The sequence below is a fragment of the Rhipicephalus microplus genome, unplaced genomic scaffold (genome assembly GCF_043290135.1).
Source record: "Rhipicephalus microplus isolate Deutch F79 unplaced genomic scaffold, USDA_Rmic scaffold_12, whole genome shotgun sequence".
Taxonomy (NCBI): domain Eukaryota; kingdom Metazoa; phylum Arthropoda; class Arachnida; order Ixodida; family Ixodidae; genus Rhipicephalus; species Rhipicephalus microplus.
Window position 1 is genome coordinate 59,248,537 of NW_027464585.1, and position 15,000 is coordinate 59,263,536.

The window sequence follows — 15,000 nt, forward strand, 5'->3', positions numbered from 1 at the left end:
TAGGTTGGTGAGAAACTGTGAGGTGAAGCAAATACCGTAATTGTGAACGAAACAGTGTAATTGAGCGTCTTTAGATACAAGTGCGAATGTTAGGTTAGGTTGACATATCAACCGTCGTAAAACCGCATTAAACAATGTCACTTAGTGAGATGTAGTGTTTTTCAACATTACAAGTCGGGAACTACGATATCTAATGTGAAAGCGCATGAAACCGTCGAAATCTTGTAGAAAACATTGTAAAGTGGCGAGTAAAACGTTTTCTAACGATAGAAGTGCGAAGGTTAGGTTAGGTTAGGTTAGTTTAAGCTAGGTAGCGTCGTGAAACTACCAAAAACGACGTCATCTAACGAGATAGTGTTGTTTTATAGCGAGTATTAAACTGCGATAGGTGAAATGTTGTGAAAGCACACAAAACGGCATGAACAAGCCAAATACTGCGTGTTCTACCGTTACAAGTGCGAAACTGCTATATTGTGATATTCTCGTTAAATCGCATGCAAGCATCGTGAAACCTTAAAGAACAATGTCATTTAGCGAGATACAGCGTTCTGTACTGCAATAAGTTGGTGAAAAACTGTGAGGTTATGCAAATATCGTAATTGTGAACAAAACAGTGTAATAGAGCGTTTTTAGATACAAGTGCGAATGTTAGGTTAGGTTAAGATATGAACCGTCGTAAAACCGCATTAAACAATGTCAATTACTGAGATGCAGTGTTTTTCACCATTAAAAGTGGGGAACTGCGATATTTAATGTGAAAGCGCTTGCAACCGTCGTTAGGTTAGGTTAGGTTAGGTTAGGTTAGGTTAGGTTAGGTTAGGCTTGGTTAGGTTAGGTTAGGTTAGGTTAGGTTAGATTAGGTTAGGTTGGGTTGAGTTGGGTTAGGTTAGGTTAGGTTAGGTTAGGTGGGGTTAGGTTAGGTTAGGTTAGGTTAGGTTACGTTAGGTTAGGTTACGTTAGGTTAGGTTAGGTTAGGTTACGTTAGGTTAGGTTAGGTTAGGTTAGGTAAGGATAATTTGGTTAGGTTAGGTAAGGTTAGGTTAGGTTAGGTTAGGTTGGGTTGGGTGTTGTTGGGTTGGGTTGGGTTGGGTTAGGTTGGGTTAGGTTAGGTTAGGTTACGTTAGGTTAGGTTAGGTTAGGTTACGTTAGGTTATGTTAGGTTAGGTTAGGTTACGTTAGGTTAGGTTAGGTCAGGTAAGGTTAGGTTACGTTAGAATAGGTTAGGTTAGGTTACGTTAGGTTAGGTTAAGTTAGGTTAGGTTAGGTTTGGTTAGGTTAGGTTAGGTTAGCTTAGGTTAGGTTAGGTTAGGTTGGGTTGGGTTGGGTTAGGTTGGGTTAGGTTAGGTTAGGTTGGGTTAGGTTAGTTTAGGTTAGGTTAGGTTAGGTTAGGTTAAGTTGGGTTGGGTTAGGTTAGGTTAGGTTAGGTAAGGTTAGGTTAGGTTAGGTTAGGTTAGGTTAAGGTATGAACCGTCATAAAACCGCATTAAACAATGTCACTTAGTGAGATGCAGTGTTTTTCACCTTTACAAGTTGGGAACTGTGATATCTAATGTGAAAGCGCTTGAAACCGTCGTAATGTTGTAGAAAGCAATGTAAAGTAGCGAGTAAAACGTTTTCTAACGATAGAAGTGCGAAGGTCATGTTAGGTTGAGTTATGTTAGTTTAAGCTAGGTAGCGTCGTGAAACTACCAAAAACAACGTCATCTAACGAGATAGTGTTGTTTTATTGCGAGTACGAAACTGCGATAGGTGAAATGTTGTGAAAGCACACAAAACGGCATGAACAAGCCAAATACTGCGTGTTGTACCGTTACAAGTGCGAAACTGCTATGTTGTGATATTCTCGTTAAAGCGCATGCAAGCATCGTGAAACCTTAAAAAACGATGTCATTTAGCGAGATACAGCGTTCTGTACTGCAATAAGTTGGTGAAAAACTGTGAGGTTATGCAAATATCCTAATTGTGAACGAAACAGTGTAATAGAGCGTTTTTTAATACAAGTGCGAATGTTAGGTTAGGTTAAGATATGAACCGTCGTAAAACCGCATTAAACAATGTCACTTAGTGAGATGCAGTGTTTTTCACCATTACAAGTTGGGAACTGCGATATCTAATGTGAAAGCACTTGCAAACGTCGTTAGGTTAGGTTAGGTTAGGTTACGTTAGGTTAGGTTTGGTTAGGTTAGGTTAGGTTAGGTTATGTTAGGTTAGGTTGGGTTAGGTTAGGTTAGGTTAGGTTAGGTTACGTTAGGTTAAGGTATGAACCGTCGTAAAACCGCAATAAACAATGTCACTTAGTGAGATGCAGTGTTTTTCACCTTTACAAGTTGGTAACTGCGATATCTAATGTGAAAGCGCTTGAAACCGTCGTAATGTTGTAGAAAGCAATGTAAAGTAGCGAGTAAAACGTTTTCTAACGATAGAAGTGCGAAGGTTATGTTAGGTTGAGTTATGATAGTTTAAGCTAGGTAGCGTCGTGAAACCACCAAAAACGACGTCATCTAACGAGATAGTGTTGTTTTATTGCGAGTACGAAACTGCGATAGGTAAAATGTTGTGAAAGCACACAAAACGGCATGAACAAGCCAAATACTGCGTGTTGTACCGTTACAAGTGCGAAAGTGCTATGTTGTGACATTCTCGGTAAAGCGCATGCAAGTATCGTGAAACCTTAAAGAACGATGTCATTTAGCGAGATACAGCGTTCTGTACTGTAATAAGTTGGTGAGAAACTGTGAGGTCAAGCAAATATCGTAATTGTGAACGAAACAGTGTAATTGAGCGTCTTTAGATACAAGTGCGAATGTTAGGTTAGGTTGACATATCCACCGTCGTAAAACCGCATTAAACAATGTCACTTAGTGAGATGTAGTGTTTTTCAACATTACAAGTCGGGAACTACGATATCTAATGTGAAAGCGCATGAAACCGTCGTAATCTTGTAGAAAACATTGTAAAGTGGCGAGTAAAACGTTTTCTAACGATAGAAGTGCGAAGGTTAGGTTAGGTTAGGTTAGTTTAAGCTCGGTAGCGTCGTGAAACTACCAAAAACGACGTCATCTAACGAGATAGTGTTGTTTTATAGCGAGTATTAAACTGCGATAGGTGAAATGTTGTGAAAGCACACAAAACGGCATGAACAAGCCAAATACTGCGTGTTCTACCGTTACAAGTGCGAAACTGCTATATTGTGATATTCTCGTTAAATCGCATGCAAGCATCGTGAAACCTTAAAGAACAATGTCATTTAGCGAGATACAGCGTTCTGTACTGCAATAAGTTGGTGAAAAACTGTGAGGTTATGCAAATATCGTAATTGTGAACAAAACAGTGTAATAGAGCGTTTTTAGATACAAGTGCGAATGTTAGGTTAGGTTAAGATATGAACCGTCGTAAAACCGCATTAAACAATGTCAATTACTGAGATGCAGTGTTTTTCACCATAAAAGTGGGGAACTGCGATATTTAATGTGAAAGCGCTTGCAACCGTCGTTAGGTTAGGTTAGGTTAGGTTAGGTTTGGTTAGGTTAGGTTTGGTTAGGTTAGGTTAGGTTAGGTTAGGTTAGATTAGGCTAGGTTGGGTTGAGTTGGGTTAGGTTAGGTTAGGTTAGGTTAGGTTGGGTTAGGTTAGGTTAGGTTAGGTTACGTTAGGTTAGGTTACGTTAGGTTAGGTTAGGTTAGGTTACGTTACGTTAGGTTAGGTTAGGTAAGGTTAGGTTAGGTTAGGTTAGGTTGGGTTGGGTGTTGGGTTGGGTTGGGTTGGGTTAGGTTGGGTTAGGTTAGGTTAGGTTACGTTAGGTTAGGTTAGGTTAGGTTACGTTAGGTTATGTTAGGTTAGGTTAGGTTACGTAAGGTTAGGTTAGGTCAGGTAAGGTTAGGTTACGTTAGAATAGGTTAGGTTAGGTTACGTTAGGTTAGGTTAAGTTAGGTTAGGTTAGGTTTGGTTAGGTTAGGTTAGGTTAGCTTAGGTTAGGTTAGGTTGGGTTGGGTTGGGTTGGGTTAGGTTGGGTTAGGTTAGGTTAGGTTGGGTTAGGTTAGTTTAGGTTAGGTTAGGTTAGGTTAGGTTAAGTTGGGTTGGGTTAGGTTAGGTTAGGTTAGGTAAGGTTAGGTTAGGTTAGGTTAGGTTAGGTTAAGGTATGAACCGTCGTAAAACCGCATTAAACAATGTCACTTAGTGAGATGCAGTGTTTTTCACCTTTACAAGTTTGGAACTGTGATATCTAATGTGAAAGCGCTTGAAACCGTCGTAATGTTGTAGAAAGCAATGTAAAGTAGCGAGTAAAACGTTTTCTAACGATAGAAGTGCGAAGGTCATGTTAGGTTGGGTTATGTTAGTTTAAGCTAGGTAGCGTCGTGAAACTACCAAAAACGACGTCATCTAACGAGATAGTGTTGTTTTATAGCGAGTATTAAACTGCGATAGGTGAAATGTTGTGAAAGCACACAAAACGGCATGAACAAGCCAAATACTGCGTGTTCTACCGTTACAAGTGCGAAACTGCTATGTTGTGATATTCTCGTTAAAGCGCATGCAAGCATCGTGAAACCTTAAAGAACGATGTCATTTAGCGAGATACAGCGTTCTGTACTGCAATAAGTTGGTGAAAAACTGTGAGGTTATGCAAATATCCTAATTGTGAACGAAACAGTGTAATAGAGCGTTTTTTAATACAAGTGCGAATGTTAGGTTAGGTTAAGATATGAACCGTCGTAAAACCGCATTAAACAATGTCACTTAGTGAGATGCAGTGTTTTTCACCATTACAAGTTGGGAACTGCGATATCTAATGTGAAAGCACTTGCAAACGTCGTTAGGTTAGGTTAGGTTAGGTTCGGTTACGTTAGGTTAGGTTTGGTTAGGTTAGGTTAGGTTAGGTTAGGTTATGTTAGGTTAGGTTAGGTTGGGTTAGGTTAGGTTAGGTTACGTTAGGTTAAGGTATGAACCGTCGTAAAACCGCAATAAACAATGTCACTTAGTGAGATGCAGTGTTTTTCACCATTACAAGTCGGGAACTGCGATATCTAATGTGAAAGCGCATGAAACCGTCGTAATCTTGTAGAAAACATTGTAAAGTAGCGAATAAAACGTTTTCTAACGATAGAAGTGCGAAGGTTCGGTTAGTTTGAGTTATGTTAGTTTAAGCTAGGTAGCGTCGTGAAACCACCAAAAACGACGTCATCTAACGAGATAGTGTTGTTTTAATGCGAGTACGAAACTGCGACAGGTAAAATGTTGTGAAAGCACTCAAAACGGCATGAACAAGCCAAATACTGCGTGTTGTACCGTTACAAGTGCCAAACTGCTATGTTGTGACATTCTCGGTAAAGCGCATGCAAGTATCGTGAAACCTTAAAGAACGATGTCATTTAGCGAGATACAGCGTTCTGTACTGTAATAAGTTGGTGAGAAACTGTGAGGTCAAGCAAATATCGTAATTGTGAACGAAACAGTGTAATTGAGCGTCTTTAGATACAAGTGCGAATGTTAGGTTAGGTTGACATATCAACCGTCGTAAAACCGCATTAAACAATGTCACTTAGTGAGATGTAGTGTTTTTCAACATTACAAGTCGGGAACTACGATATCTAATGTGAAAGCGCATGAAACCGTCGTAATCTTGTAGAAAACATTGTAAAGTTGCGAGTAAACGTTTTCTAACGATAGAAGTGCGAAGGTTAGGTTAGGTTAGGTTAGTTTAAGCTAGGTAGCGTCGTGAAACTACCAAAAACGACGTCATCTAACGAGATAGTGTTGTTTTATTGCGAGTATTAAACTGCGATAGGTAAAATGTTGTGAATGCACACAAAACGGCATGAACAAGCCAAATACTGCGTGTTCTACCGTTACAAGTGCGAAACTGCTATATTGTGATATTCTCGTTAAAGCGCATGCAAGCATCGTGAAACCTTAAAGAACGATGTCATTTAGCGAGATACAGCGTTCCGTACTGCAATAAGTTGGTGAAAAACTGTGAGGTTATGCAAATATCGTAATTGTGAACGAAACAGTGTAATAGAGCGTTTTTCAATACAAGTACGATTGTTAGGTTAGGTTAAGATATGAACCGTCGTAAAACCGCATTAAACAATGTCACTCAGTGAGATGCAGTGTTTTTCACCATTACAAGTTGGGAACTGCGATATCTAATGTGAAAGCACTTGCAAACGTCGTTAGGTTAGGTTAGGTTAGGTTTGGTTAGGTTAGGTTAGGTTAGGTTATGTTAGGTTAGGTTGGGTTAGGTTAGGTTAGGTTACGTTAGGTTAAGGTATGAACCGTCGTAAAACCGCAATAAACAATGTCACTTAGTGAGATGCAGTGTTTTTCACCTTTACAAGTGGGGAACTGCGATATCTAATGTGAAAGCGCTTGAAACCGTCGTAATGTTGTAGAAAGCAATGTAAAGTAGCGAGTAAAACGTTTTCTAACGATAGAAGTGCGAAGGTCATGTTAGGTTGAGTTATGTTAGTTTAAGCTATGTAGCGTCGTGAAACTACCAAAAACAACGTCATCTAACGAGATAGTGTTGTTTTATTGCGAGTACGAAACTGCGATAGGTGAAATGTTGTGAAAGCACACAAAACGGCATGAACAAGCCAAATACTGCGTGTTGTACCGTTACAAGTGCGAAACTGCTATGTTGTGATATTCTCGTTAAAGCGCATGCAAGCATCGTGAAACCTTAAAGAACGATGTCATTTAGCAAGATACAGCGTTCTGTACTGCAATAGGTTGGTGAGAAACTGTGAGGTGAAGCAAATATCGTAATTGTGAACGAAACACTGTAATTGAGCGTCTTTAGATACAAGTGCGAATGTTAGGTTAGGTTGACATATCAACCGTCGTAAAACCGCATTAAACAATGTCACTTAGTGAGATGTAGTGTTTTTCAACATTACAAGTCGGGAACTACGATATCTATTGTGAAAGCGCATGAAACCGTCGTAATCTTGTAGAAAACATTGTAAAGTGGCGAGTAAAACGTTTTCTAACGATAGAAGTGCGAAGGTTAGGTTAGGTTAGGTTAGTTTAAGCTAGGTAGCGTCGTGAAACTACCAAAAACGACGTCATCTAACGAGATAGTGTTGTTTTATAGCGAGTATTAAACTGCGATAGGTGAAATGTTGTGAAAGCACACAAAACGGCATGAACAAGCCAAATACTGCGTGTTCTACCGTTACAAGTGCGAAACTGCTATATTGTGATATTCTCGTTAAATCGCATGCAAGCATCGTGAAACCTTAAAGAACAATGTCATTTAGCGAGATACAGCGTTCTGTACTGCAATAAGTTGGTGAAAAACTGTGAGGTTATGCAAATATCGTAATTGTGAACAAAACAGTGTAATAGAGCGTTTTTAGATACAAGTGCGAATGTTAGGTTAGGTTAAGATATGAACCGTCGTAAAACCGCATTAAACAATGTCAATTACTGAGATGCAGTGTTTTTCACCATTAAAAGTGGGGAACTGCGATATTTAATGTGAAAGCGCTTGCAACCGTCGTTAGGTTAGGTTAGGTTAGGTTAGGTTAGGTTAGGTTAGGTTTGGTTAGGTTAGGTTAGGTTAGGTTAGGTTAGGTTAGATTAGGTTAGGTTGGGTTGAGTTGGGTTAGGTTTGGTTAGGTTAGGTTAGGTGGGGTTAGGTTAGGTTAGGTTAGGTTAGGTTACGTTAGGTTAGGTTACGTTAGGTTAGGTTAGGTTAGGTTACGTTAGGTTAGGTTAGGTTAGGTTAGGTAAGGATAATTTGGTTAGGTTAGGTAAGGTTAGGTTAGGTTAGGTTGGGTTGGGTGTTGTTGGGTTGGGTTGGGTTGGGTTAGGTTGGGTTAGGTTGGGTTAGGTTACGTTAGGTTAGGTTAGGTTAGGTTACGTTAGGTTATGTTAGGTTAGGTTAGGTTACGTTAGGTTAGGTTAGGTCAGGTAAGGTTAGGTTACGTTAGAATAGGTTAGGTTAGGTTACGTTAGGTTAGGTTAAGTTAGGTTAGGTTAGGTTTGGTTAGGTTAGGTTAGGTTAGCTTAGGTTAGGTTAGGTTAGGTTGGGTTGGGTTGGGTTAGGTTGGGTTAGGTTAGGTTAGGTTGGGTTAGGTTAGTTTAGGTTAGGTTAGGTTAGGTTAGGTTAAGTTGGGTTGGGTTAGGTTAGGTTAGGTTAGGTAAGGTTAGGTTAGGTTAGGTTAGGTTAGGTTAAGGTATGAACCGTCGTAAAACCGCATTAAACAATGTCACTTAGTGAGATGCAGTGTTTTTCACCTTTACAAGTCGGGAACTGTGATATCTATTGTGAAAGCGCTTGAAACCGTCGTAATGTTGTAGAAAGCAATGTAAAGTAGCGAGTAAAACGTTTTCTAACGATAGAAGTGCGAAGGTCATGTTAGGTTGAGTTATGTTAGTTTAAGCTAGGTAGCGTCGTGAAACTACCAAAAACAACGTCATCTAACGAGATAGTGTTGTTTTATTGCCAGTACGAAACTGCGATAGGTGAAATGTTGTGAAAGCACACAAAACGGCATGAACAAGCCAAATACTGCGTGTTGTACCGTTACAAGTGCGAAACTGCTATGTTGTGATATTCTCGTTAAAGCGCAGGCAAGCATCGTGAAACCTTAAAAAACGATGTCATTTAGCGAGATACAGCGTTCTGTACTGCAATAAGTTGGTGAAAAACTGTGAGGTTATGCAAATATCCTAATTGTGAACGAAACAGTGTAATAGAGCGTTTTTTAATACAAGTGCGAATGTTAGGTTAGGTTAAGATATGAACCGTCGTAAAACCGCATTAAACAATGTCACTTAGTGAGATGCAGTGTTTTTCACCATTACAAGTTGGGAACTGCGATATCTAATGTGAAAGCACTTGCAAACGTCGTTAGGTTAGGTTAGGTTAGGTTCGGTTACGTTAGGTTAGGTTTGGTTAGGTTAGGTTAGGTTAGGTTAGGTTATGTTAGGTTAGGTTGGGTTAGGTTAGGTTAGGTTACGTTAGGTTAAGGTATGAACCGTCGTAAAACCGCAATAAACAATGTCACTTAGTGAGATGCAGTGTTTTTCACCATTACAAGTCGGGAACTGCGATATCTAATGTGAAAGCGCATGAAACCGTCGTAATCTTGTAAAAAACATTGTAAAGTAGCGAATAAAACGTTTTCTAACGATAGAAGTGCGAAGGTTCGGTTAGTTTGAGTTATGTTAGTTTAAGCTAGGTAGCGTCGTGAAACCACCAAAAACGACGTCATCTAACGAGATAGTGTTGTTTTAATGCGAGTACGAAACTGCGACAGGTAAAATGTTGTGAAAGCACTCAAAACGGCATGAACAAGCCAAATACTGCGTGTTGTACCGTTACAAGTGCCAAACTGCTATGTTGTGACATTCTCGGTAAAGCGCATGCAAGTATCGTGAAACCTTAAAGAACGATGTCATTTAGCGAGATACAGCGTTCTGTACTGCAATAAGTTGGTGAAAAACTGTGAGGTTATGCAAATATCGTAATTGTGAACGAAACAGTGTAATTGAGCGTCTTTAGATACAAGTGCGAATGTTAGGTTAGGTTGACATATCAACCGTCGTAAAACCGCATTAAACAATGTCACTTAGTGAGATGTAGTGTTTTTCAACATTACAAGTCGGGAACTACGATATCTAATGTGAAAGCGCATGAAACCGTCGTAATCTTGTAGAAAACATTGTAAAGTGGCGAGTAAAACGTTTTCTAACGATAGAAGTACGAAGGTTAGGTTAGGTTAGGTTAGTTTAAGCTCGGTAGCGTCGTGAAACTACCAAAAACGACGTCATCTAACGAGATAGTGTTGTTTTATAGCGAGTATTAAACTGCGATAGGTGAAATGTTGTGAAAGCACACAAAACGGCATGAACAAGCCAAATACTGCGTGTTCTACCGTTACAAGTGCGAAACTGCTATATTGTGATATTCTCGTTAAATCGCATGCAAGCATCGTGAAACCTTAAAGAACAATGTCATTTAGCGAGATACAGCGTTCTGTACTGCAATAAGTTGGTGAAAAACTGTGAGGTTATGCAAATATCGTAATTGTGAACAAAACAGTGTAATAGAGCGTTTTTAGATACAAGTGCGAATGTTAGGTTAGGTTAAGATATGAACCGTCGTAAAACCGCATTAAACAATGTCAATTACTGAGATGCAGTGTTTTTCACCATTAAAAGTGGGGAACTGCGATATTTAATGTGAAAGCGCTTGCAACCGTCGTTAGGTTAGGTTAGGTTAGGTTAGGTTAGGTTAGGTTAGGTTAGGTTAGGTTAGGTTAGGTTAGGTTAGGTTAGGTTAGATTAGGTTAGGTTGGGTTGAGTTGGGTTAGGTTAGGTTAGGTTAGGTTAGGTTGGGTTAGGTTAGGTTAGGTTAGGTTACGTTAGGTTAGGTTACGTTAGGTTAGGTTAGGTTAGGTTACGTTACGTTAGGTTAGGTTAGGTTAGGTACGGATAATTTGGTTAGGTTAGGTAAGGTTAGGTTAGGTTAGGTTAGGTTGGGTTGGGTCTTGTTGGGTTGGGTTGGGTTGGGTTAGGTTGGGTTAGGTTAGGTTAGGTTACGTTAGGTTAGGTTAGGTTAGGTTACGTTAGGTTATGTTAGGTTAGGTTAGGTTACGTTAGGTTAGGTTAGGTCAGGTAAGGTTAGGTTACGTTAGAATAGGTTAGGTTAGGTTACGTTAGGTTAGGTTAAGTTAGGTTAGGTTAGGTTTGGTTAGGTTAGGTTAGGTTAGCTTAGGTTAGGTTAGGTTGTGTTGGGTTGGGTTAGGTTGGGTTAGGTTAGGTTAGGTTGGGTTAGGTTAGTTTAGGTTAGGTTAGGTTAGGTTAGGTTAAGTTGGGTTGGGTTAGGTTAGGTTAGGTTAGGTAAGGTTAGGTTAGGTTAGGTTAGGTTAGGTTAAGGTATGAACCGTCGTAAAACCGCATTAAACAATGTCACTTAGTGAGATGCAGTGTTTTTCACCTTTACAAGTTTGGAACTGTGATATCTAATGTGAAAGCGCTTGAAACCGTCGTAATGTTGTAGAAAGCAATGTAAAGTAGCGAGTAAAACGTTTTCTAACGATAGAAGTGCGAAGGTCATGTTAGGTTGAGTTATGTTAGTTTAAGCTAGGTAGCGTCGTGAAACTACCAAAAACAACGTCATCTAACGAGATAGTGTTGTTTTATTGCGAGTACGAAACTGCGATAGGTGAAATGTTGTGAAAGCACACAAAACGGCATGAACAAGCCAAATACTGCGTGTTGTACCGTTACAAGTGCGAAACTGCTATGTTGTGATATTCTCGTTAAAGCGCATGCAAGCATCGTGAAACCTTAAAGAACGATGTCATTTAGCGAGATACAGCGTTCTGTACTGCAATAAGTTGGTGAAAAACTGTGAGGTTATGCAAATATCCTAATTGTGAACGAAACAGTGTAATAGAGCGTTTTTTAATACAAGTGCGAATGTTAGGTTAGGTTAAGATATGAACCGTCGTAAAACCGCATTAAACAATGTCACTTAGTGAGATGCAGTGTTTTTCACCATTACAAGTTGGGAACTGCGATATCTAATGTGAAAGCACTTGCAAACGTCGTTAGGTTAGGTTAGGTTAGGTTACGTTAGGTTAGGTTTGGTTAGGTTAGGTTAGGTTAGGTTATGTTAGGTTAGGTTGGGTTAGGTTAGGTTAGGTTACGTTAGGTTAAGGTATGAACCGTCGTAAAACCGCAATAAACAATGTCACTTAGTGAGATGCAGTGTTTTTCACCTTTACAAGTTGGTAACTGCGATATCTAATGTGAAAGCGCTTGAAACCGTCGTAATGTTGTAGAAAGCAATGTAAAGTAGCGAGTAAAACGTTTTCTAACGATAGAAGTGCGAAGGTTATGTTAGGTTGAGTTATGTTAGTTTAAGCTAGGTAGCGTCGTGAAACCACCAAAAACGACGTCATCTAACGAGATAGTGTTGTTTTATTGCGAGTACGAAACTGCGATAGGTGAAATTTCGTGAAAGCACACAAAACGGCATGAACAAGCCAAATACTGCGTGTTGTACCGTTACAAGTGCGAAACTGCTATGTTGTGATATTCTCGTTAAAGCGCATGCAAGCATCGTGAAACCTTAAAGAACGATGTCATTTAGCGAGATACAGCGTTCTGTACTGCAATAAGTTGGTGAAAAACTGTGAGGTTATGCAAATATCCTAATTGTGAACGAAACAGTGTAATAGAGCGTTTTTTAATACAAGTGCGAATGTTAGGTTAGGTTAAGATATGAACCGTCGTAAAACCGCATTAAACAATGTCACTTAGTGAGATGCAGTGTTTTTCACCATTACAAGTTGGGAACTGCGATATCTAATGTGAAAGCACTTGCAAACGTCGTTAGGTTAGGTTAGGTTAGGTTAGGGTACGTTAGGTTAGGTTTGGTTAGGTTAGGTTAGGTTAGGTTATGTTAGGTTAGGTTGGGTTAGGTTAGGTTAGGTTACGTTAGGTTAAGGTATGAACCGTCGTAAAACCGCAATAAACAATGTCACTTAGTGAGATGCAGTGTTTTTCACATTTACAAGTTGGGAACTGCGATATCTAATGTGAAAGCGCTTGAAACCGTCGTAATGTTGTAGAAAGCAATGTAAAGTAGCGAGTAAAACGTTTTCTAACGATAGAAGTGCGAAGGTTATGTTAGGTTGAGTTATGTTAGTTTAAGCTAGGTAGCGTCGTGAAACCACCAAAAACGACGTCATCTAACGAGATAGTGTTGTTTTATTGCGAGTACGAAACTGCGATAGGTAAAATGTTGTGAAAGCACACAAAACGGCATGAACAAGCCAAATACTGCGTGTTGTACCGTTACAAGTGCGAAAGTGCTATGTTGTGACATTCTCGGTAAAGCGCATGCAAGTATCGTGAAACCTTAAAGAACGATGTCATTTAGCGAGATACAGCGTTCTGTACTGTAATAAGTTGGTGAGAAACTGTGAGGTCAAGCAAATATCGTAATTGTGAACGAAACAGTGTAATTGAGCGTCTTTAGATACAAGTGCGAATGTTAGGTTAGGTTGACATATCAACCGTCGTAAAACCGCATTAAACAATGTCACTTAGTGAGATGTAGTGTTTTTCAACATTACAAGTCGGGAACTACGATATCTAATGTGAAAGCGCATGAAACCGTCGTAATCTTGTAGAAAACATTGTAAAGTGGCGAGTAAAACGTTTTCTAACGATAGAAGTGCGAAGGATAGGTTAGGTTAGGTTAGTTTAAGCTAGGTAGCGTCGTGAAACTACCAAAAACGACGTCATCTAACGAGATAGTGTTGTTTTATAGCGAGTATTAAACTGCGATAGGTGAAATGTTGTGAAAGCACACAAAACGGCATGAACAAGCCAAATACTGCGTGTTCTACCGTTACAAGTGCGAAACTGCTATATTGTGATATTCTCGTTAAATCGCATGCAAGCATCGTGAAACCTTAAAGAACAATGTCATTTAGCGAGATACAGCGTTCTGTACTGCAATAAGTTGGTGAAAAACTGTGAGGTTATGCAAATATCGTAATTGTGAACAAAACAGTGTAATAGAGCGTTTTTAGATACAAGTGCGAATGTTAGGTTAGGTTAAGATATGAACCGTCGTAAAACCGCATCAAACAATGTCAATTACTGAGATGCAGTGTTTTTCACCATTAAAAGTGGGGAACTGCGATATTTAATGTGAAAGCGCTTGCAACCGTCGTTAGGTTAGGTTAGGTTAGGTTAGGTTAGGTTAGGTTTGGTTAGGTTAGGTTATGTTAGATTAGGTTAGGTTGGGTTGAGTTGGGTTAGGTTAGGTTAGGTTAGGTTAGGTTGGGTTAGGTTAGGTTAGGTTAGGTTAGGTTACGTTAGGTTAGCTTACGTTAGGTTAGGTTAGGTTAGGTTACGTTACGTTAGGTTAGGTTAGGTTAGGTAAGGATAATTTGGTTAGGTTAGGTAAGGTTAGGTTAGGTTGGGTTGGGTGTTGTTGGGTTGGGTTGGGTTGGGTTAGGTTGGGTTAGGTTAGGTTAGGTTACGTTACGTTAGGTTAGGTTAGGTTACGTTAGGTTATGTTAGGTTAGGTTAGGTTACGTTAGGTTAGGTTAGGTCAGGTAAGGTTAGGTTACGTTAGAATAGGTTAGGTTAGGTTACGTTAGGTTAGGTTAAGTTAGGTTAGGTTTGGTTAGGTTAGGTTAGGTTAGCTTAGGTTAGGTTGGGTTGGGTTGGGTTAGGTTGGGTTAGGTTAGGTTAGGTTGGGTTAGGTTAGTTTAGGTTAGGTTAGGTTAGGTTAGGTTAAGTTGGGTTGGGTTAGGTTAGGTTAGGTTAGGTAAGGTTAGGTTAGGTTAGGTTAGGTTAAGGTATGAACCGTCGTAAAACCGCATTAAACAATGTCACTTAGTGAGATGCAGTGTTTTTCACCTTTACAAGTTGGGAACTGTGATATCTAATGTGAAAGCGCTTGAAACTGTCGTAATGTTGTAGAAAGCAATGTAAAGTAGCGAGTAAAACGTTTTCTAACGATAGAAGTGCGAAGGTCATGTTAGGTTGAGTTATGTTAGTTTAAGCTAGGTAGCGTCGTGAAACTACCAAAAACAACGTCATCTAACGAGATAGTGTTGTTTTATTGCGAGTACGAAACTGCGATAGGTGAAATGTTGTGAAAGCACACAAAATGGCATGAACAAGCCAAATACTGCGTGTTGTACCGTTACAAGTGCGAAACTGCTATGTTGTGATATTCTCGTTAAAGCGCATGCAAGCATCATGAAACCTTAAAGAACGATGTCATTTAGCGAGATACAGCGTTCTGTACTGCAATAAGTTGGTGAAAAACTGTGAGGTTATGCAAATATCCTAATTGTGAACGAAACAGTGTAATAGAGCGTTTTTTAATACAAGTGCGAATGTTAGGTTAGGTTAAGATATGAACCGTCGTAAAACCGCATTAAACAATGTCACTTAGTGAGATGCAGTGTTTTTCACCATTACAAGTTGGGAACTGCGATATCTAATGTGAAAGC